General features: G+C 45.0%; 1 long non-coding RNA gene across 1 annotated transcript in view; it reads right to left on the minus strand.

Annotated features, from left to right (window-relative positions):
* The window catches only part of LOC132417127 (uncharacterized), a 365235-nt gene that overhangs the window by 227239 nt on the left and 116631 nt on the right, over positions 1–21365 (minus strand). The window lies entirely within an intron of this gene.

Consider the following 21365-nt stretch of genomic DNA (forward strand, 5'->3'; position numbering starts at 1 on the left):
CCATAAATGTTGGAAATTAAGCATTACACTTCTAAATAACCCATAAACCAAAGGAGAAATTGTAAAGTGAATTAGACAGTATTTTAAACTAGAAAAATAAAAAACACAATGTACCAAAATTAGTGGGATGCAGCTAACACAGGGTTTAGAAGTAAACTTACAGGTCTAAAGATTTATATTAGAAGAGAAAAATAAATATTACCTAAGCTTCAACCTAAAAAGATTTTTAAATGAGGAAATTAAACTCAAAGTATGCAGAAGAAAAAATAATAAAGAATGGAAAATGATATAAAAGGAAATAATCAAAACGTCAGGAAAAAAGGCAACAAAAGTGGGTTCTTTGAGAAATTTAATAAAATTGATAAAACTCCAGCTAGACTGATGAAATAGAGTGAAACACAAATAATCAATATCAGGAATGAAAGAGAACATATCTCTACAGATTCCACATACATTAAAATGACAAAACATTATTAACTTCATTCTCATACTTTGAAAACTCAGGCTAACTGGATAAATTCCTTGGAACACACAAATTACCAATATTGACTCAAGAAGTAGAAAATCTAAATCACCATATACCTATTAAAGAAAGTGAATTTGTAATTAAGTATCTTCCCACAAAGAAAACTCCAGATCTAGATGGCTGTCCCGATGGTTTCATCAGATATTTAAGGAAGATATAATGCCAATCCTAAACAACCACTCTATAAACCTGGAGGAGGGGAACACAATTTCAGCCTCACTGTATGAGACTAGCATAAACCTAATGTCACAACCAGATAAAAACATCCAAGAAAAGAAAACTGCAGGCTCATATGCCTCATGAACATTTTATGAAAAATCCTTAACACAATATTAGCAAATCAAACTGCACAAAATATTACAAAATACAACACAACATGACCAAGTGAGATTTATCACCGGAATGCAAAGTTGGTTAACATTCAAATACCAACTAATAAAATTTGTCACATTAATAGAATAAGGTGGGTGGGGGAGAGCTATAATAATCTCAACAGGTGCTGAAAAATCTTTTGACAATTTAGAGAAGAAAAAAAGCTCTCACACTAGAAACAGAGGAAATCTACTTAAACCTAATATTATCTATGAGAAGCTTACAACTAACATTATATTAAATGCTTTCTCACTTAGATCAGGAAAAAGGCTGGAATGTCCACTCTCACCAATTCTAGTACAGTGTTGCATAGAGGTTCTAGGCAGTAGAGTAAGAAAAAGAAATGAAAGGCATATAAAAGGAATTTAAAGTGAAGCTATTTTTATTTACAGACTACACAGCAGTGTACATAGAAAATCCTAAGGAATCCAAAACAAAAACTTATAGAACTAAGTGAATTTATCAGTGTCACGGGATCCGTAGACCTAAACATAAAAGCAAAAACTATAAGATGTCTAGGGGAAAAGGAGGAACATATTTTTGTGAACTTGGGCTAGATAAACTTTTGTAGATAGGATACAGAATTCAGTAACCATTAGAAAACTGAAAAGTTGAACTTTATCAAATTGCTATTTTAAAAAAGATGTTTGCTTATCAAAAACACATTTTTAAATGATTAAGCAGGCTGTAAACTGAAAATATTCATAAAATCTGACAAAGTGTATATAGAGATATATGTTACATATCTCTAGCTCTGTATCTTCTACAATAAAAAACAACCCACGCAATAAATAATGGCAATTTCTTAAAGTATTAAACATATATTTAGTCCACAGCCAGCAATTCCATTCTAAGGTATTTACCTAAGAAAAATGAAAACACCTATCCACAAAAACTCTTTTACAAAACTTAATCATAGCAGCTTTATTCACAATAGCCAAAAACTGGTAGCCGCCCAGGTGTTCATCAAGAAGTGAAAGAATGAACAAATTGTGTTGTATTCATTCAGTGGAATAATACTCATCAATAAAAATGAACAAACCACTGATAGACACAGCAAAAGTATTATGCTGAGAGAGAAGCCTTCACACAAATGTACACATTGCTTGATTTCCTTTCCAAGAAGTTCTAGAAAAGGCAAAACATGATAGAAATCAGGACAGTAGTTATTTCTGAGAACTCAGAATGACAAGAAGGCCACAATGGAGCTTTCTGGGGTTATCGAAATGTCCTGATAAAAGTGTGGCTTACACGGGTATATATGTTTGTAAGACCTGTGCATTTCAATGTATTTAAACCTTAATTTTACAAAATCTTAACTTTTATTTTTAGAAATGGATGATTTTAAAAACATCTTGAGAACCTAGAAAAGCTAAACAATCTTGAAAAAGAGTAAGATAAGGACTTACACTCACAGATTTCAAGACTTATTATGAAGCCATGGTAATCAAGACACTGTGGTGTTGGTAATGAAAAAAGACACATAAATCAGTGGAACAGAGTCCAGAAAGATTCATACTTATATAACCAACTGATTTGGGGGTCAAGGAACCTAAGCAATTCAATGAGGGAAAACACAGGTTTTTTTCAATAAATAGTACTGCAACAAACAGCCTGGGGTAAATCTATAAGGGGTAAAAATTAACTGTAACTCTTGCCTTACACATACACAAGAGTTAATTCAACGTGGATCATACACATCAGTATAAAAGCTTAGAACAATAAAACTGCCAAAAGAAACCAAATGAGAATATCTTTGCAACTCTGAAGCAGATATGGATTTCTCAGACAGGAATGAAAAAGCATTCATCATAAGAGGAAAATCCGATACACTAGATTTTCTCAAACTTTTAAAAATTTATGAGAAGACATTATTACGCTAGGCACAGATCAGGTGAAAAGTCACAAATATATTCACAAAACATATATCTGACAAGCCTCTGGATCTAAAATATACAAAGAACTTCTCAAACCTCAATCATAAAAAGACAACCCAATTTTTGAAATGAGTAAAAAGTCTAGAACAGGCAGTTCACTACAGAATACACATGAGGGACTTCCCTGGTGGTCTAGTAGTTAAGACACCGTGCTCCCAATGCAGGGGGCACGGGTTTGATCCCCACACGTCACGTGGCCAAAAAAAATCTATGTTATAAAAATACACGAGGGCTTCCCTGGTGGCACAGTGGTTGGGGGTCCGCCTGCCGATGCAGGGGACAAGGGTTCGTGTCCCGGTCCGGGAAGATCCCACATGCCGCGAAGCGGCTGGGCCCGTGAGCCGTGGCCGCTGAGCCTGCGCGTCCGGAGCCTGCGCTCCGCAACGGGAGAGGCCACAGCAGTGAGAGGCCCGCGTACGGCAAGTAAATAAATAAATAAATAAATAAATAAATAAATAAATAAATAAATAAATAAAACACATCCGTGTACGATAAGCACATGGAGAAAAGGCTCAACAGCATTAGTCATCAAGGAAATGCAAATTAAAACAAAGATGATATACAATTATGCACACACCATAATGGCTGACATTTCAAAACTGGCAACATCAAATTCCGAGAAGGATGTGGAGCTACAGGACTCTGGTACAGTAACATCCAGAAGGCAAAATGGCCACTTCGGAAATCCGTCTAGCAGTTCCCCATAACGTTAAGCATTCACCTGCCCTAGGACCCAGAAATTCCACTTCTACCCACAGGCGTACCTCAGAGATATTGCGGGGCCAGTTCCAGACCACCACAATAAAGCCTGTATCTCAGTAAAGCGAGTCATACAAATTTTTGGTTCCCCGGCTCAGGTAAGGCAGTGCACTCAGTGGTCCGCGGATCCGTCTCTTGCTTCAACAATGTTTGGACAGAAGAGGCCCAGGGACACCCCCCCCCCCTCCAACTTCCGACCACCCTCCAACCTTTTTTCCAGTAGTCACCTTCAGAACCAACCTCTACACCTATCCTCAGCCTCCGGGACCAGCCGACACCATTTTTTGAGCTTAGCTCCTAATTGCCCGGCAACCATGAGCTCCCAGATTCATCAGAATTATTTCATCCAGGTGGAGGCTGCCATCCACTACCTGGTCTATGTGCATCTGCCGGGCTCCTGCACCTACCTCTCTCTGGGCTTCTATTTCGAACGCGACAATGTGGCTCCGGAGGCGTGGGCCACTTTTGTCCGCGAACAGGCCGAGGAGAAGCTGGAGTGCTCTGAGCGTCTCTTGAAGACCAAACCCAGCACAGCAGTCGTGCCCTCTTCCAGGGCTGCAAAAGCCGTCCCAAGATGAGTGGGGCAAAACCCAGGACGCTATGGAAGCCGCCATGGTCCTGGAGAACCTGAACCAGGCCCTTTTGGATCTGCATGCCCTGGGTTCTGCCCGGGCAGATCCCCAGCTCCGTGACTTCCGGGAGAGCCGCTTCCTGGATGAGCAGGTGAAACTCATCAAGAAGATGGGCGATCACATGACGGACCTCCGCAGGCTGCCTGGTCCCTAGGCTGGGCTGCGCCAGTATCTCTTCCCAAAGGCTCACCCTCAAGCACGAGCAGGAGCCTCCAGAGCCCAGCAGCCTTTGAGGGGCCCCTCTGGCGTCCCCCTGGTGAAGGCTTCTGCCTGAAGCCTTTCTCCGCAGCCACTAGGAGCCCTCTCCCAAGCGGTAGACCAAACGTAAACAATAAAGTTTTTTGCAGTAGCCAAAAAAAAGTTACGTTTATACTATACTGTAGTCTATTAAGTATGCAATACCACTATGTCTAAAAAAACAATGTACATACCTTAGTTTTAAAATACTTTATTGCTAAAAAATGCTAATCATCATCTGAGCCTTCAGTGAGTCATAATATTTTTGCAACAGTAACATCAAAGATCACAGAGCGCAATAGCAAGTATAATAATGAAAAAGTTTAAAATGTTTCAATAATTTTGAAAAATGTGACACAGAGACATGAAGAGAGGAGATGCTGTTGGGAAAATGGCGCCAACAGACTTGCTTGCTGCAGGGCTGCCACAGACCTATTATTTGTAGAAAACCCAGTGCCTGCGAAGCACGATAGAGCTGAGTGCAACAGAATGAAGTCTGCCTGTATTTACTCAAGAGAAATGAAAATGTGCACAATAAGAGCTGCATAAGAATATCCATATCAGCTTTGTTCGTAATAGCCAAAAACTAGAAATGACCCAAATGTCCTTCAACAAGTGAGGGAATAAAAAATGGAGTTATAATCATACAACAGAAGTTACCCAGCAATAAAGAGGAAGGAATTACTGATACACGCAACAACACAAATGAGCCTCAAAGACATGATGCTGAGAAAAGCCAGCTACAAAAGAATACATCCTGCACAATTTGATTTACATGGAGTTCTAGAACAGGCAAAATTAATCTCTGTTGAAAGAAATCAGAGCAATGTTTTCCTGAGAGCCAGGAGGAAGTGGGTGGGGGAAGGATGGACCAGGAGCAGGTAGAATGTTTTGGGGGTGATGGAAATGTTCTGTGTCTTGACAGAGATGTGGGTTACGTGGCAACATGCATTTGCAAAAACTCATTAAACTGTAATCTTAAGATCTGTGCATTTCACTGCCTATTAATTATATGTCAATTAAACAAATAAGGGGCTGACATTTTTTAAGGAAGAAGATATGGGGAGAAAAAGCATATACAAGAGCCTGAGAAAATATCAGGCTGCAGTTAAGCAGTGATTAATAATGGGTGGGCATCAATGAAAGGTACCAAATCATGGTGAAATATTCGTTTTCTGTAAAAATGTGGGTTTTGCTAATGATTCACTTTTCAATGTTATCTATGATTGCTTTAAGTAATTTCTCCTCCTTCCCTTTTTTAGGCATGCTTACTTTGAAAAATACGTTAATTTTCTAGTAAGTTTGCAACACGTTCTTAAACATGTACAGTTGGTCAGTCAAGTCATAAGGCCACAGTCTGTCTTTACCACCTACCAAGTAGGCACAGTCACCCACCTGACGCCCAGGTGGCCAAGGATAGACAGGAGAGCCCCTGAATGCTGAGCTGCAGCTGTAACAGGACGCAATAAACACGACCACAGCACAGATCGTTCTCTGATTAACCCTGAGTTCTTTAGCTCAACAAATTGGGCCTTTTCTGTGCTTTGGGCTCTAGTTTTCCTGAAACCATTTTCAGATGCTTTAAATATGGCAGTGTATCAAGAGGCAATGAAATAAACTTACATCAACTTAATTGGTGGATGGCAAATTTAAGCTAACTGTAGAACATGCATTCAAAAAACAACCAGAATGTTGATTTGATTGTAGGGAGTGAACCATTTTTCTCAGTGCTGTGAGGGGTGGTCTCATCTCTCCCCCATGTCTCTTCCATGGGCCTGGAAATTATCAAAGCAGGATCACAAAACGAGCAGTTGCTAAGGTGGCTCAAATCAGAGATGAGACAGACCATTTTTGCATAGTAACTCCCAAGAAACTTACCATGGAGAGGCCCATATTCACAAGGGGAGACATTGGCTGGTTTCTAAGATACTCCATTAGTGGGATTTGACTCTCCACCCCTCACCATTCTCTCATTCAAAGTGAAGCCAGATGACTGAATGTCACGGGTGATTAAAAGTGGTCGCGTCCTAGAGTAACAGGCGTGAGCATTAAAGGGCTTAACCTCTTGTAGCAACTGCAAGAGGTTGACTCCAAGAGTTCGCCTTCAACCACCCACAGCTGTTGGGAAGCAAGTTAAATAGAGCGGGTAAGTCACACCTGAATCCCTCCCTCCGCCATCAAACTGAAGCACGTAGACCCCGCACTACCCAAAGTATGGCCATGAGCCAGGAGCATCAGCGTTACCTGTGAGCTTGTTAGAAATACAGGCTCTCGGGCCACACCCCAGACCTACAGAGTCTGCATTACTACAGAATCCCCGTGTGATGCATGTGCACATTGAAATTTGAGAAATGCTGCTGGGAGTTCATCTGTTTATATTTAACAAACACATATATAGCATTGATTATGTGCCAGGCACTGTTCTACATGCGTTAGAAATATTAACAGATTTAACCCTCACAGCAGCCTTCTGATTGTCGGTACTACTGTCATCTCCATTTCAAGGAAGAGGAATATGGGGCACAGAGAAGTTAAGCGACGTGCCCAAGGTCACGCAGGTAGTAAGTGGCAGAGCTGGGATTTAAACCCTAGAAGCCTAGCTTCGGTGTCCGTGCTCTTAATCATTGCATTGTGTAGTTGCAATGATTCCAAGGAGAAATACAGGATTTTTTTTTACATTTTTCTGGGATCCATTTGTATCTCTACTTTTGTATTTGTATGTCTATAGTTAACTGTACTGTGATTTGATCATGGACTTTAACGCACCAGTTTTTCCACCCTAAAGGGTGCAAGACTGGGGTACACTTATCTGAGGTGCTCCCCCCAAAAGGATACATTTTTCCCATATTCTGTGAAATGGTACTGCTTGCCTAGTTTCCCCATTGAGGGTTAGAGAACTTGGACACATATTCAGCTAAGCTTACTAGTCAAATATCCATCTTTACAAACCTGGAGGGATTCCTTTACTAATAACATAATGACAGGAAATGACTGAATCCACAATACGGAAAGCATTAAAAGAGTTTAGTATCTGATGTATGTCAACAACTATGCATCAGACAAACTACAACTAATAGCCAACATCACTGCCGTACATTTCTAGTACCAATTCCCCCCACCAAAGAATTAGTGGAACCCTCAGGTACATGGAGCTCACGGAAATTAATCTGAAACAATATCAAAATTGTCCATGTTTCACATACAAAGGAACAGACTATAGACCAATTACTTCCTGTAAGTAGATCTGTCTGTTCATCTCAATAAAGGGAATTGCTAAACTTTTTAGTGTGGGATCTTCAAAATGCACACAATATCCTCCTGGATGGAACTGTGATCCTCTGCAGTGGTGGATCTCAAGTGCAGATCTTAAGGTTTTGGCACCTTGAACACAACTCTTAGGCTGTGTGCTACATGAAAACTCTCCCTTGTTATTTGGGAAAGCTATTCATGCTAGACTTCCTTCCTGAAATGTCCCCCGGGTATTACCACTGTTAGCACTCCAGGTTCTCTTATGTTTAGGCAAAAGGCTCAAAGAGTATTTTTGACTGACTAGATTATTCCCTGAAGAACCTACTTGTTCTTGCCTGAGAACAAAGTTATGACCACAACCAATGGCCTCACTCCAAGTACACTTTCATCCTCGTCATCATTTATATTGATGGCTCCTAAAAGTCTCCGAAAGATACTTTCTGACAGGCAGCCTGGTGTAAGGCAGTAATTTAAAACTTTGCCTGCATATTAGAATGGCCTGGAGCACTTTTCAAAACTACCAATGTCTAGATCCCACCCTGAGTTTCTGATTTAACTGGTCAGGGTGAAGCCTGAACTTTGAATTCCCACAACCACGGTCACTGTAAGGATTAAATGGGACACCAAAAATGAGGCAACAAACGCAGTGATTGACACAGCTATCTACTTGAAAATGCCAACTGTCCTCTGCCACCCGTGCCCTCCCAGTTTCTGCCGAAACAAAGGGAATCCCTAAAATATGGCTCTACTTCAGGGGTAGCCGAGCACATTGGAACAACTCATTATGGGAGAAAATGAGAGTCGGGGGCGGGGGGGGGGGGGAGTAGCCAGCCACTGACAGGGGACCGAGACACAGAAAGATTTTTTTTTTAAATAAATTTATTTATTTATTTATCTTTGGCTGCATTGGGTCCTTGCTGCTGCGCGCGGGCTTTCTCTAGTTGCGGTGAGAGGGGGCTCCTCTTCGTTGCAGTGCGCGAGTTTCTCATTGCGGTGGCTTCTCTTGTTGCAGAGCACGGGCTCTAGGCACGCAAGCTTCAGTAGTTGTGGCTCGCGGGCTCAGGAGTTGTGGCCCACGGGCTTAGTTGCTCCGTGGCATGTGGGATCTTCCTGGACCCGTGTCCCCTGCATTGGCAGGCGGATTCTTAACCACTGAGCCACCAGAGAAGCCCGAAAGATTTTGTCTAATGCAGGGCAAGAGGTCAGGAGAATGAAGCAAGGAAAAGTCAGATTCAGTAAAATCTGATCACCTGGAAATTTTTAAAGGGCTCATTGCCAGCTCTCGCGCGGCTGCATGCAGTACGTTTCACTCAGAAAAATTTAGGGGTGGAGGAGGCTCCCTTTCGCTTATAATCTATATTTAAATAGAAAGTTCAAAGCTGAAGTTGGGGGCGAGAAAGAGGAGCTAATGGAAGTTAGGGAACCTTCTTGGGAGGAAACAGCTCCTCTCAAGCCTTAGACAATGTCCTGTCCTCTCTACACATCCCTCAGGGAAGAAAAATAGAGAGAGAAACAACTAACACATGACAAGCAACTTCATCACTTTCAATACTTTCAACAATAAAAACTGCTAGGGAAATACTCATGCATTTGTTCAACATACATTTATTGAGCACCTACGATGTGTCAATCTCTGTGCTAAGAACAGTCTGATTTCATAAATGACGAACTAAAACTAAGTAACTTGTCTAAGAAGAGGAAATCACAAAACTGGGGCTCCATTTGAGGTCTGACCCCAACGAACATGTAGAGATAATTAGGTCCCCAGCCTTCGCTGGGAAATTTAGATGTGATATCCCTGGTTCGCAGCTCTTAATGTCTGATACTCCCTTCCTCCCCACCAACCCCAGCAAGTTTCCTGCTGTCTTACTTCGGATTTTACTTCAAGGATCAGCTAGTACATCCGCTTTTTCTACAGGCCTTTCCTGACTCCACACGGGTTGACTCTCCATTTGTAGACCTCTGGCAGCTTGTGAGTGCCTGTGTCATGGCAAAATTATTCCGCATTATGATCAATCACTTGTCTGTCTTCTCCACTGGCCCATGAGATCCTCAGAGACAGGGGTTACTCATGATCCCTATTTCTTTTCATAGGGCCTAGCACAATGCCTGATGAAGAATCGGAAAGGAGAGGAGGGTGGAAGGAAGGAAGGGATTCAGTGAAGTCTTTCTAGAAGAGGTGAGCAACTGAGCTGGCTATAGATTCGAATCAACATGGGAGGGACTGAATGTTGGCTTCCACTTGCTGGAGGACTTGTTCAAGGGAAATCACAAGGAAAGGCATGTGGTGCTGTGTGGAGAGCACATCGGGACCTACTACCCTCCACGGACGCAGGGTTTCAGGCCGAGCGGCGAAGCTAAGAATGTAAGGGCCGAGGAGGTCTTGCAGGACTGACAAACACTCAGCCATCAGCCACGGAACGGGTATGAACTGAGCGCCTACTATGAGCCAGGGGTTCTGCCCAGCAGAGTGAGAGAGACCAGCACAGGCCCTGCTGTCACGGAGCTCAGGGCCCCACAGGCCAAACCTGTTCTGAGAGAAGAAAAAAGAATCAATCAAGGTCCTCACCCAGGCAGTGATGTAATTTAAGTGGAGTCTGAGGGCAACTTATCTTGTTCAGAGTGAAGCATGATCTGAGAGGAGGAAGGGGAGGGCGAGAGAGAGAAGAGGGAGAGAACATGGGAAGAAAATGATGAGAAGCTCCCAATTAGACTCTTAACTCTGTGGGGGCAAAGTTGGATTCTGTATGGCCCGGTCTCATGTGTTTTGTGTATTCCAGCACCCAGGACAGTACCTGGCCATGACAGGTGCTCAAGAAATATTCGTGGAATTTTACTGAATTGAAGCGAATTAAGGGAGAGCAGTAGAGGAGCCCTTAACTGGGTGTCGTGGTCCCTGGTGTCCAGTCCTTCCTGGCTCTGCCACTGACCAGCCAAGTGAGCAGGCACTTTGATAGCTTCCCTGTTGTTTGTTGCCTCATCTGTTGGAGGTACAGGGATTTCAATTTGTACCCTAGTTTTCCATAGAATTTGACTATTTCATATGGTCAAATTAAAGCCTGCAGAGCCAGCTAATTTGGGACAATGTTAAGTTAAATAAATATAAACAAGTCTCTTGACCATGGGACATCTCAGAGCCTTGAACATGCCTGGGTGAATTGGAAGCCCCGAGAGGAAGATAACATATGCTGTGGTTCCCAATTCCTTTGACTACAGAACCACAACCTTCATTTTTTGTTTTTCATTTTCAATCTTACAGAACCTCTCCAGCCCTAATGGCGTCGTCCGGTGATGTCATCTAATGATGTCATCCAACTTCACCAAGACAGGGATGGCCATGTGGATTTGGGGATTAGTGAACAACCAGATTTAGCTGATGCAGTGAGTCTAGGTAGGAGGAGAGGAATCTCTCGTCTGTGGGATGGGGAAAGGGTGGCTGCAGGAGACCTGAAGGTCCAGTGAAGAAGTCCTTGATTTCCATGCGGGCTGAGACTTGGAATCTCACTCAAGAAAAGCAAGCCATCCTCTGTGTGAGGCATTGATATTCTGGCGTGGTTTTTAATTTCCCGTCCCTGGGATTAGCTGTGTCAGGGAGGAATCCTTTGGCCGCCTTCTCTCAATACATCCCGGAGCTTTTATTTTATTACCAATTTCCCTACATTGTATGCTTTCTTTGAGAATCACAACCGTGCGAATATTTGACAACTGAGTGGTATGAACATCTTGAAATATACAGTTTTCCCCAGAGTTGCATTTCGTACTATAATCCGAGGTGATCTTGGTTGCCAGAAACACTCACGCCGTTAATGGATTTGGAGGGAAGATGCTAGTAATGAGATTTTCAAATGCGAATTATTTTGCTTTCAAATATGGGGTGAAATCCAATGAAATATTACCTTCGACACGCTGGTGCAGTAGGTCCAGCTGGTCAAATGAACGCTCGGCGTGTGCTTCGTGTCGGCCTTTTCTGTTCCAAACAAGAGCTAGAGGGGATCCGTCTTATTTTCTCCTGGTAAGATGGATCCTTGATCCCCAAAGTTGTCTTCTGTATTTGAGGGTACACACTTGGCCTCTTCACATCTACAATCTTGAGAGGTTTATTTATTTCACTCACTCATTCAATAAAAACTGACGGGGAACCTACTATGTGCCAGGCAGCTTCGTACCCTGAGTGGTACAGCAGTGAACAGTATTTTACAATATTTACAGATGTTTCTGTCATCACAGGGCCTACAACCTGGTGAGACACATACACACGATAGACAAGTAAACACAAACATTTAAATGTCAGGTGGCAGTAACAGCCTTGGAGAAGAATAAGCAAGGTGAGGGTTAGAGTATGATGGGACGGCTCCTGTGTTAGCTAGGGTGCCAGGGGCTGCCCTTCTGCGGAGGTGACTACGGAGCAGAGGCCCTGGGGAGAAGAGGAAACTGGAGGCCCACGGCTGCTCCAGACTCCAGAACTCTGGAGCGATAGCGCGGAGCTTTGGGCGCAGCTTTGCCTGGTTCCAGATTGGATGTTCCTTTCATCGTGTCATCCAGCCTCCCTGGGAACCAGACAGAGAATCATCAGGGCGAGGCAAGAAGTTGGAGATGATGCCAGGATCCGAAGGAGGTGATGCCATGATACAAAGAAAGGAAATTCAGGCAGGCTGGCAGGCAGGGCACAAGGAAGATGGGCAGCTGTGCTGGACCCCATCCATCTGGCCTGCCTCTCCCTGACACCCCACACTCAGCAGGTCAAAGCTGGGCTCCTCGTCCTTGCCCCAGAGTCAGCCCCTCTCCCTGACTTCTCCAGCTCCATGAAAGGTACCCAGCATCTGCCTGGTCATCCAAGTGTGGCTGGCTCATCAAACTCCCCTGCCACCCCCGTTCCCTCCATGCTCCTCTTGTCACACCCTCCAGCCTCCACAAATGACATTTGGGACACGCCCCCAGCCCTCCACCCTGGAAGCCTAGAGGCTATGTCAGAACACTTACGGAACCATTCCGAGAGCACCGTCTTCGTGAATTTATAGTACAATCTCCTCTAAAGGGGCCAGCAGAAGAGAACCCAGAAAGGTGCCACTTCCAAATGGGGCCACTTGAGAAATGATAGCGATTGCTCCAGAAATACTTCTCCACCCCGCTGCTGTGCCGTCAGCTCACCCGGGATTCTCTGAAGCAATGGGATGCAGAGATCTGGGAGATGGAGCCGTCCTTTCAACAGAAAGGAAAGCTGGCCGAGGAACCCTTTCATCGTGGTTTCTGCGAGACTCTGCCTTTCATCTGGGTGAGTGGTGAGTCCGAAGGAGGAGAAGTGGCTCTATTGAAGTGACGCCTCCGAAATGGATGCTGGGTACTAACGGAGCAAACGCCTCTTGGAAAGGAGGTGAAAGCTCGACCGGAGAGCACTTTGCATTTGGGTGGGCGAGGGCAGAACATGTTGGAGCCCACAGGAGGGGAGGCCTGGAGAGGAAAGGGCTTGGTGCAACGGGCCCTGCGGGCGCCGCTCCAGAGCCCCTCGGCCCACCCTGGGGGTCACTGCCAACATTCCTACACACGGCAACATCTCCCTGCATCTCTCTGCCCGAGGGTTTCTGCTGGCTGCAGGAGGGTTTCTGCTGGCTGCAGGAGGGTGCTTGGCCCGCGTACAAAATAAGCCAGAGTGCAGGGGAGTTACAAATGAGACCCTCAGCCAGTGAGGGGTAAGAGCCGGTGGATCAATGCCTCAGTTCCCTTGCCCCTTGGTGAGACAATCCTAGGTGTGTTCCAGACTCTCCAGAGGGTCCCCAGTGAGAATGAACCCAGTTATTAGCTTTGCTCTCTTCCCCGTCTGGCCTCCCCACTCGCTCACAGTGCATTTTGGGATCACATCACAGATAAACCTCATGTACCCATCTCTGTCTTAGGATCTGCTTTTAGGAAGAACCAAGCTAAGACAATGGGGAAACCGGCCCAGTAGTAAGGAAGCCCCCAGCAGTCTGAGGTGTCCAAATGGGCCTCCTTCTTGCAGGTATCAGCATCAAAGGACAGCCAATTCCAAGGCTGTGGGGAGAAAGGTAATGAGCCTCTATGAGAAAAAATTAAATAGCCTCTAGAGAAGGTGCCTTGCCAATGTAACGCTGTCAATAAAGTTTGGGTGCCCCAAAGCTTCCCAGGAGACACATGCACTCAAGAACCCTGTATTAGTAAGCTAGGGCCGCCCCTGGAGGCTAGAAATCTGAAAGCAAAGTACTGGTAGAGTCGAATTCTTCTGAGACCTCTCTCTTTCGCTTGAAGATGGCCATCTTCTCCCCGTGTCTTCATATGGTCTTTCCTCTGTGTGTGTCTGTGGCCTAATCTCCCCTTCTGATAAAGACACCAGTCCTATTGGATTAGGGCCCACCCATATGTTTTACCTTAATCCCCTCTTTAAAGGCCTTATCTATTGGGCTGGCCAAAAGATTCTTTCGGTTTTTTCCATAAGATGCCTCTAGTGACATTTAATTGTCTTTAACTTCATTCAAAACAATTTTGTTAGATTGTATGTGACAGCTGTCATATCAGCATGCATTTTTTAAAAGACTTATCAAAATTGTTGAAATTTGTATAGCCATTTAAAAAAATATATTTTTAATTTTATTTATTTTTGGCTGCATTGGGTCTTTGTTGCTGCGTGAGGGCTTTCTCTAGTTGTGGCGCATGGGCTTCTCATTGCAGTGGCTTCTCTTGTTGCAGAGCACAGGCTCTAGGCGCACAGGCTTCAGTAGTTGTGGCACACGGGCTCAGTAGTTGTGGCTCACAGGCTCTAGAGCTCAGGCTCAGTAGTTGTGGCACACGGGCTTAGCTGCTCCACGGCATGTGGGATCTTCCTGGACCAGGGCTTGAAACCGTGTCTCCTGCATTGGCAGGCGGATTCTTAATCACTGCATCACCAGAGAAGTCCCCCGGGTAGCCATTTTAATATTGAAGATGGAAGAAAAAAAAGCAACTTTTTCGGCATATTATGCTTTATTATTTCAAGAAAGGTAAAAACACAACCGAAACACACAAAAAAGATTTGTGCAGTGTATGGAGAAGGTGCTGTGACTGATCGAACGTGTCAGAAGTGGTTTGTGAAGTTTCGTGCTGGAGATTTCTCGCTGGGCGATGCTCCACGGTCAGGCAGACCAGTTGAAGTTGATATCGATCAAATCGAGACATTCACTGAGAACAGTCAACGTTATACCATGCGGGAGATAGCCGACATACTCAGAATATCCAAATCAATCGCTGAAAATCATCTGCACCAGCTTGGTTATGTGAATTGCTTTGATGTTTGGGTTCCACATAAGTTAAGCAAAAAAAACTTTCTTGACCATATTTCCACATGCGATTCTCTACTTACACGTAATGAAAATGTTCCGATGAAAATGCTCCGTTTTTAAAACAAATTGTGACGGGTGATGAAAAGTGGATACTGTACAACAATGTGGAACGGAAGAGACCGTGGGGCAAGCGAAATGAACCACCACCAACCACACCAGAGGCCGGTCTTCACCCAAAGAAGGTGATGTTGTGTATATGGTGGGATTGGAAGGGAGTCCTCTATTATGAGCTCCTTCTGGAAAACCAAACGATTAATTCCAACACAAGTACTGCTCCCAGTTAGACCAACTGAAAGCAGCACTCGAAGAAAAGAGTCCAGAATTAGTCAACAGAGAACGCATAATCTTCCATCAGGATAAGGCAAGACTGAATGTTTCTTTTATGACCAGGCAAAAACGGTTACAGCTTGGCTGGGAAGTTCTGATTCACCCGTCATATTCACCAGACATTGCACCTTTGGATTTCCATTTATTTTAGTCTTTACAAAATTCTCTTAATGGAAAAAATGTCAATTCCCTGGAAGACTGTAAAAGGCACCTAGAACAGTTCTTTGCTCAAAAAGATTAAAAGTTTTGGAAAGATGGAATTATGAAGTTGCCTGAAAAATGGCACAAGGTAGTGGAACAAAAGGGTGAATACATTGTACAATGAAGTTCTTGGTGAAAATGAAAAATGTGTCTTTTATTTTGACTTTAAAACCGAAGGCACTTTTTGGCCAACGCATACAAACACTGTCACATTCTGACGTACTAGGGTTAGGACTTCAACTCACGGACTGTGTATGAGAGGCCGCACAATTCAGCTCACGACAGACTCAAGAGATGCCCACTTCCCAGCCGAACAGAGAAGGACTCTGAATCCACCATCTGTGAGGTTCCTGGATGTGACAGCTCTTGGTTAGAGCACAAAGCGACAAAGCATAATGAGGCCTGAAATGAGCCTGTCAGAAATGAGGAGGGGGCAGGAAGGGAGGCTGTGAAGCCTAAGCCACAGCAACTATTTGACCCACCAGTGGGTTGGGCCCTATTTCTAGGGAAATGAGCTCATTATGCTTAAATCTTTTTCCAGCTCTTGGTTGATTCATGAAGTGGTTTTGAATGTTGATAATCACTTCATGAATCACTGACAAACACGACAGCCAAATACCTGGCACTTGGATTGCTATCTCTCCTGAAGAGCATTTCTGTCATGACGTGGGGTGTCCCCCCTCCCGGCAACCAGGTGTGCAGATGAGAAGAGTCCTCGTTCATGTGCCGAAGTCTCCTGCTTCAGTCATTCCGCCCCAGCCATTCTGTCAGGCACTGACTCACCCCAAATATTTAATGATCATTAATGAGTTGATTCTGCAAGGTTCACTTTGAAACCCTCATGACATTGGGGGATCAGGCATCAAGTCCTGCAACACCGTTTCCGGGGGAAGTAAAATGGTGTCTCTCAGAGCGTGTCACGGTGTCCAAAGGAGAATCTGCTTCAGCCCAGACTGAGACACGGCCACTGCCTCAGGCAAAGTGAGAATACCTATCTCTCAGGCAGACCACAGTCCTCAAAGAAAGAGAAACTGAGGGATCAGACTGGAGAGAGATACAAGACACCCACCATGTTGCATTTGGCTATTAGAGAGGATATTGGAGAGACACAAAAGATGCAGCCTCCAAACCTAAAATCTTCTTGAACACTTGAGACATAAAGACCAGCAGCTCATTAGCAGAGGCAGACAGATGTTCCTCCCAGATACCTGCCCAGTTCACTCTCTCACTTCATTCTCCTCACCTCACCTGCCTGGCCACCCCTCAGAAGAGCTTCTGCAGGCACCTCTGTTGCCCCTTCCTGATAGCCTGTCCTCCACAGCACTTATCACCACCGGCCACCTTCTAGATACGTCTATTGGCTTATCTTCTGTCTCCCCCAGCAGTAAGTAAGCTCCACAAGGCAGGGATCTCGGTCTGTTCTGTTCTCTGCTGCAGTCCCACAACCTAAAAGAGTGCTCGGGATACAGAGTAGGTGCTTAATAAATATTTGCGGAAAAAGTGAGTGTGACAAGAACTGTGTTGGGCGTAAAGAAGAGAATCTGTAGAACTTGAAAGAAGAGGAATGTTGTCTGAGTGATCGCTTCTATCTCTACCCCCGCTGCATATTTATGGTCTTTTGAAATCCTTGGTGAGGAGGAAGGGGTTCTTTGTACCCAAGTTGGTATCCAGTTCTCACGTCCATGTGGACTCAGGCACCCTCAACGTATCATGTCAAAGCCTTCGCTAAGGCTGAGGAGAAGATCTCCCTCATATGCTGTGACAGAACAATGTTCGGGTAGATCCCAAATGACTTCTGGAGTCTGGACCCCCCCTGGGTCCCTCTTCTTTATTTGTGTTTGGCTGTGCTGTGCAAGAATCTCTACATGCCATTCAAAATCCAATAATGGTTTTGCTGAAAAAGCCCATCTAGACTATCTACTTCCTCTTCACTGGAAAAGGGACTCCAAAGGCTCAGAGAGGGAAAGTAGTTAACCCATGTTCACACAGATTGCAGTAGAATCAGGACAGAAACCAAAGCCTTCTAATCCCCATGGTAGAGTGTGTGCTTCCACCCTAAGCTATCCGCCTACCTTCCAGAGTTGAAGAATTTAACTGTGAGGAAGGAAATAACTGAGCTTCCCAACTCAGCTTGTATGTAGACTAGAAGAAACCAGGTGGGTTAGATCACAGATTTCTGGGGCCTCTGGTTTGCCTTAAAGCACCATATATTTGACATAGAAGGTGTCCTGGAGGACATCTCACCCAAGTGCCCTGTTGTAAGATGGGCAAATAGGAGTTCAGAAAGTCACACAGGAAGGGAGTTCAAAGAGTTAGGGCCAGACCTCCAGCCCCCGCCCTCAGTTTAGGCCATTTTTAATCTCATCTTACCAACCTGATCAGCAACTACAGATGTGGGAAGAAAAAACCTTAAGTGTCATTTTGCCCAAATGCCCATTTTCCAGATGAGGGGACTGAGGTTGAAAGGAGCAGGTGAGTGTCAAAGTCTGGAGCCTAGGTCTACACTTCTTTTCCCCACTGCCATCCTCACTGGGGGAAGAAGCGGGGCCTCCAGACCATACTCTCAGGGCTGCTGAGGACACTACCTAATGTCCACGGGCCTTGGAGTCTGGAACATGTGGATTCCAGTCCCAGCCCTGCTCCATGCCAGCTGGGTGACCTCAAGTGGGTCACTTCACCACCTGGGCCCACAGTTTCCTCGAGTTCTTAAGTGTCTTAGAAATGTCAAAATATGACCAGTTCTGTGAATTGCCAAGCACAGAATAGTCACTCTGTGTCCGTGTCCTTTTTTCCTATGCCTTTTGCTCTCCACCTTTTATCCCATTGGGTAGTGAGATCTTCATTCCTTTAACGTAACTATTTCTGTTCGTGTTAAAATGGGAACAAAGAAGTGTCTGTAAATCAGGGGGCGTTGGAACCAGGCCTTGAAGGATGAGTGGGAATTTTCTACGTAGACAAGCGAGGGAGAGAATTCCAGGATGATAGAATCACTTATACAAAAGCATATAGGTCCGAGAAAAGGAAACCCTCACGGGAGCCTGAAGGGGAGGAAACCTGGGGTGGGGTGACTTGGCTGAGATGAGAAAAAGAAAGGTCCCTGTGGAATAGCTGTGGGAGGCCTGGAACGCCACACCCAAGAGACTTCGTGGTGGGGAAGGATGGGGAAGGATGTGATGTGTTTCAGTGGAGAAATGATGAATTTCTTTGAAAGGTCACTCACTCGGGGCAGCAGCTAGAAAGATGAAGGGTTGGAAAGAGAGAAGGAGGTGAAGCAACCACTGAAGAGAGTTGTGGCAAAAGCCCAGCTGGTATACAAAGAGCCCAGGGCTTAGAAGGCCAGGGTGGAGGGTGCATGGCTGAGGCAGATGGATGGGGCCTCCCGCAGGCTGCCTGTCCCCTCTGCACGCCCCCTCAGTGTGACCTCAGAGGTGATGTCTCAAGCAGAGGGCTGTGCCCCGCTCCCCAAGCCAGCAGGAGATGCCCCACAAGTGCCCTCCTTCCCTCATCACCCTCTCCCCTCGCGCTTCCTGGTACCTGGCAGCCAGCCTTCCCTAGCTTTATTTTTTTTCTTTTCCTGCAACATATCTAGCATCTCTTCTTTGTTATTTCAAAGTACCGTCCAACAGAGCTCAGACTGGCATCCCTCATCCTCCCACCAGCCTCCCGAGCTCCTCCATCGTCCCTCCAGAAACCACGGCACAAGCACTCTTTACACACAGCCTCCTCATCACGGAGCCCGTATCTCCCTCTGGTTTTCAGCTTAAAAGAAGTTTCTAAAAACCCTCATCTACAAACAGCCCCCCTCTTTGCAATAATATCCAGGTTGTATTTTCAGCCATTGTCTCTTTAGACCAGGGACTGCATTTGATTAAATCACGCGGTACGTGTATTGCCGACCCCCTCCCAGCCTGCATCAGCCTTTGATGGGAACTATCTTATCTGTAATCAGTTTACTGGGTTATGGACCCAAATTTCCTCTGCAAAACATCAGGCTGGGAGGCTTCGCCCACCCCTCCTCCTAGGAATGCAGCTCGGCTTTGATAAACCTGAGATTCCATTCCCTAGAACTTCAGAGTCCAACAGAGCCTTGGTTCCAATCCAACACTCACCATACCAGGGCAAAGCTAATTTTAAGTTTTATTTCAACACACTGTAAGGTGACCACGGTGTTCAGCAAGACGAAAGAGATGATTTCAACAAACAATGATTGTAAACCTACAATGTTCCAGCTGTTTCAGATAAGCATAGACTGACTTCCTGGGGCTCACATCTGGGTGGGGGCCAGGAGAAAGACTGAACACTAAATCGTTTACCATTTGATGTGATAAGTGCAATATTATGAGTATGGGAAAGGTATTCAGCTGACTTGGTGATACCCGCTCTGTGTTTTTTGTTAAAATGCTAGGGCTTCCCTGGTGGCGCAGTGGTTGAGAGTCCGCCTGCCGATGCAGGGGACACAGGTTCGTGCCCCGGTCTGGAAAGATCCCACATGACGCGGAGCGGCTGGGCCCGTGAGCCATGGCCGCTGAGCCTGCGCATCCGGAGCCTGTGCTCCGCAACGGGAGAGGCCACAACAGTGAGAGGCCCGCGTACCGCAAAAAAAAAAAAAAAAAAAAAAAAAGACAATGCTAGTGAAGTTATGGTAAGATTTATAAGAGAGCAATGAGAAAACACACTCAAAGAATCAGAATAGCGAGCATAACATCCCCTCCACCCACCCCCATAATCACGCTCCTAGGAATTTATCCTAAGTTACAACTAAAAAAAAAAAAAAGATACTTAAGGATGTTCAATATATTGTTTTCTAATAGAAATGATAATTGAGATACATCAGCTCAAGGATATAGTATGTAGTTATTTAAATAAATTATGGAGACTAGTCATCAGAACTCTATTTGGGATCTAATTTCAAGCAAAAGAAGGAACACACAAAGTTACCTTCAATAACTGCCTGTGGGGACTTCCCTGGTGGTTCAGTGGTTAAGACTCCACACTTCCAATGCAGGGGGCACAGGTTCGATCCCTGGTCAGGGCACTAAGATTCCACATGCCACAGGGTGTGGCCAAAAAGTGTGCAAAACAAACCCCAAACCTGCCTGTGGATTCTGCACTCAATGTCCTCACCTTCTACTGGGTTTCGCTTTGAACACGGGTAGTCTGAAGGGTCCTTCTCTCTATGCTCCCGTTCAACTCTCAGAACAACCCTGTGACGTTGATATTGTGCTCCCCATCTTATAGATAAGGTAATAAGGCTCAGAGAGGCTTAAATGACAGGCACGCAACATCTAAATCAAGGAGCTCTAACCTAGGTCTCCTAACTCCACATCCAGGGCTCTTTCCTGATTTCCATCATCTAGCCAGGTCTGAGGACCAGGAAGAACCACTAATGCTATGGGTGGGCAGTGAGACACTGGGACCATCTGTCTGCTGCTGGAAAACGCCATGAAGAAGGCCACAACTCCTCACAAGAACACCTGGATGTGTCTTTGTCCCAAGACGTCTGAGCCGGCCAGTGGGGATGGAGAGGGCGCCTTTTCCAGCCAAACCGCAGCTGCTGAAGACGAGCTTGCTGAGAGGAAAAGCATGTAACCAACATGCACCAATTTATGCAACTATATCAGGGCTCGGCAATGGGAGGCAGGGACAGAGGGACAGAAATAACCATCTTTGCTGCCCCGTTGCTGAGTAACCACCAAAAGCAGGCATTTAAGAGTGTGTTCATCCATTCATCCGTTGATGGACGCTTAGATTGTTTCTACATCTTGGCTATTGTGAATAACGCTGTAATGGACACTTA

Source organism: Delphinus delphis, chromosome 20 (genome assembly GCF_949987515.2).
Source record: "Delphinus delphis chromosome 20, mDelDel1.2, whole genome shotgun sequence".
NCBI classification, from domain to species: domain Eukaryota; kingdom Metazoa; phylum Chordata; class Mammalia; order Artiodactyla; family Delphinidae; genus Delphinus; species Delphinus delphis.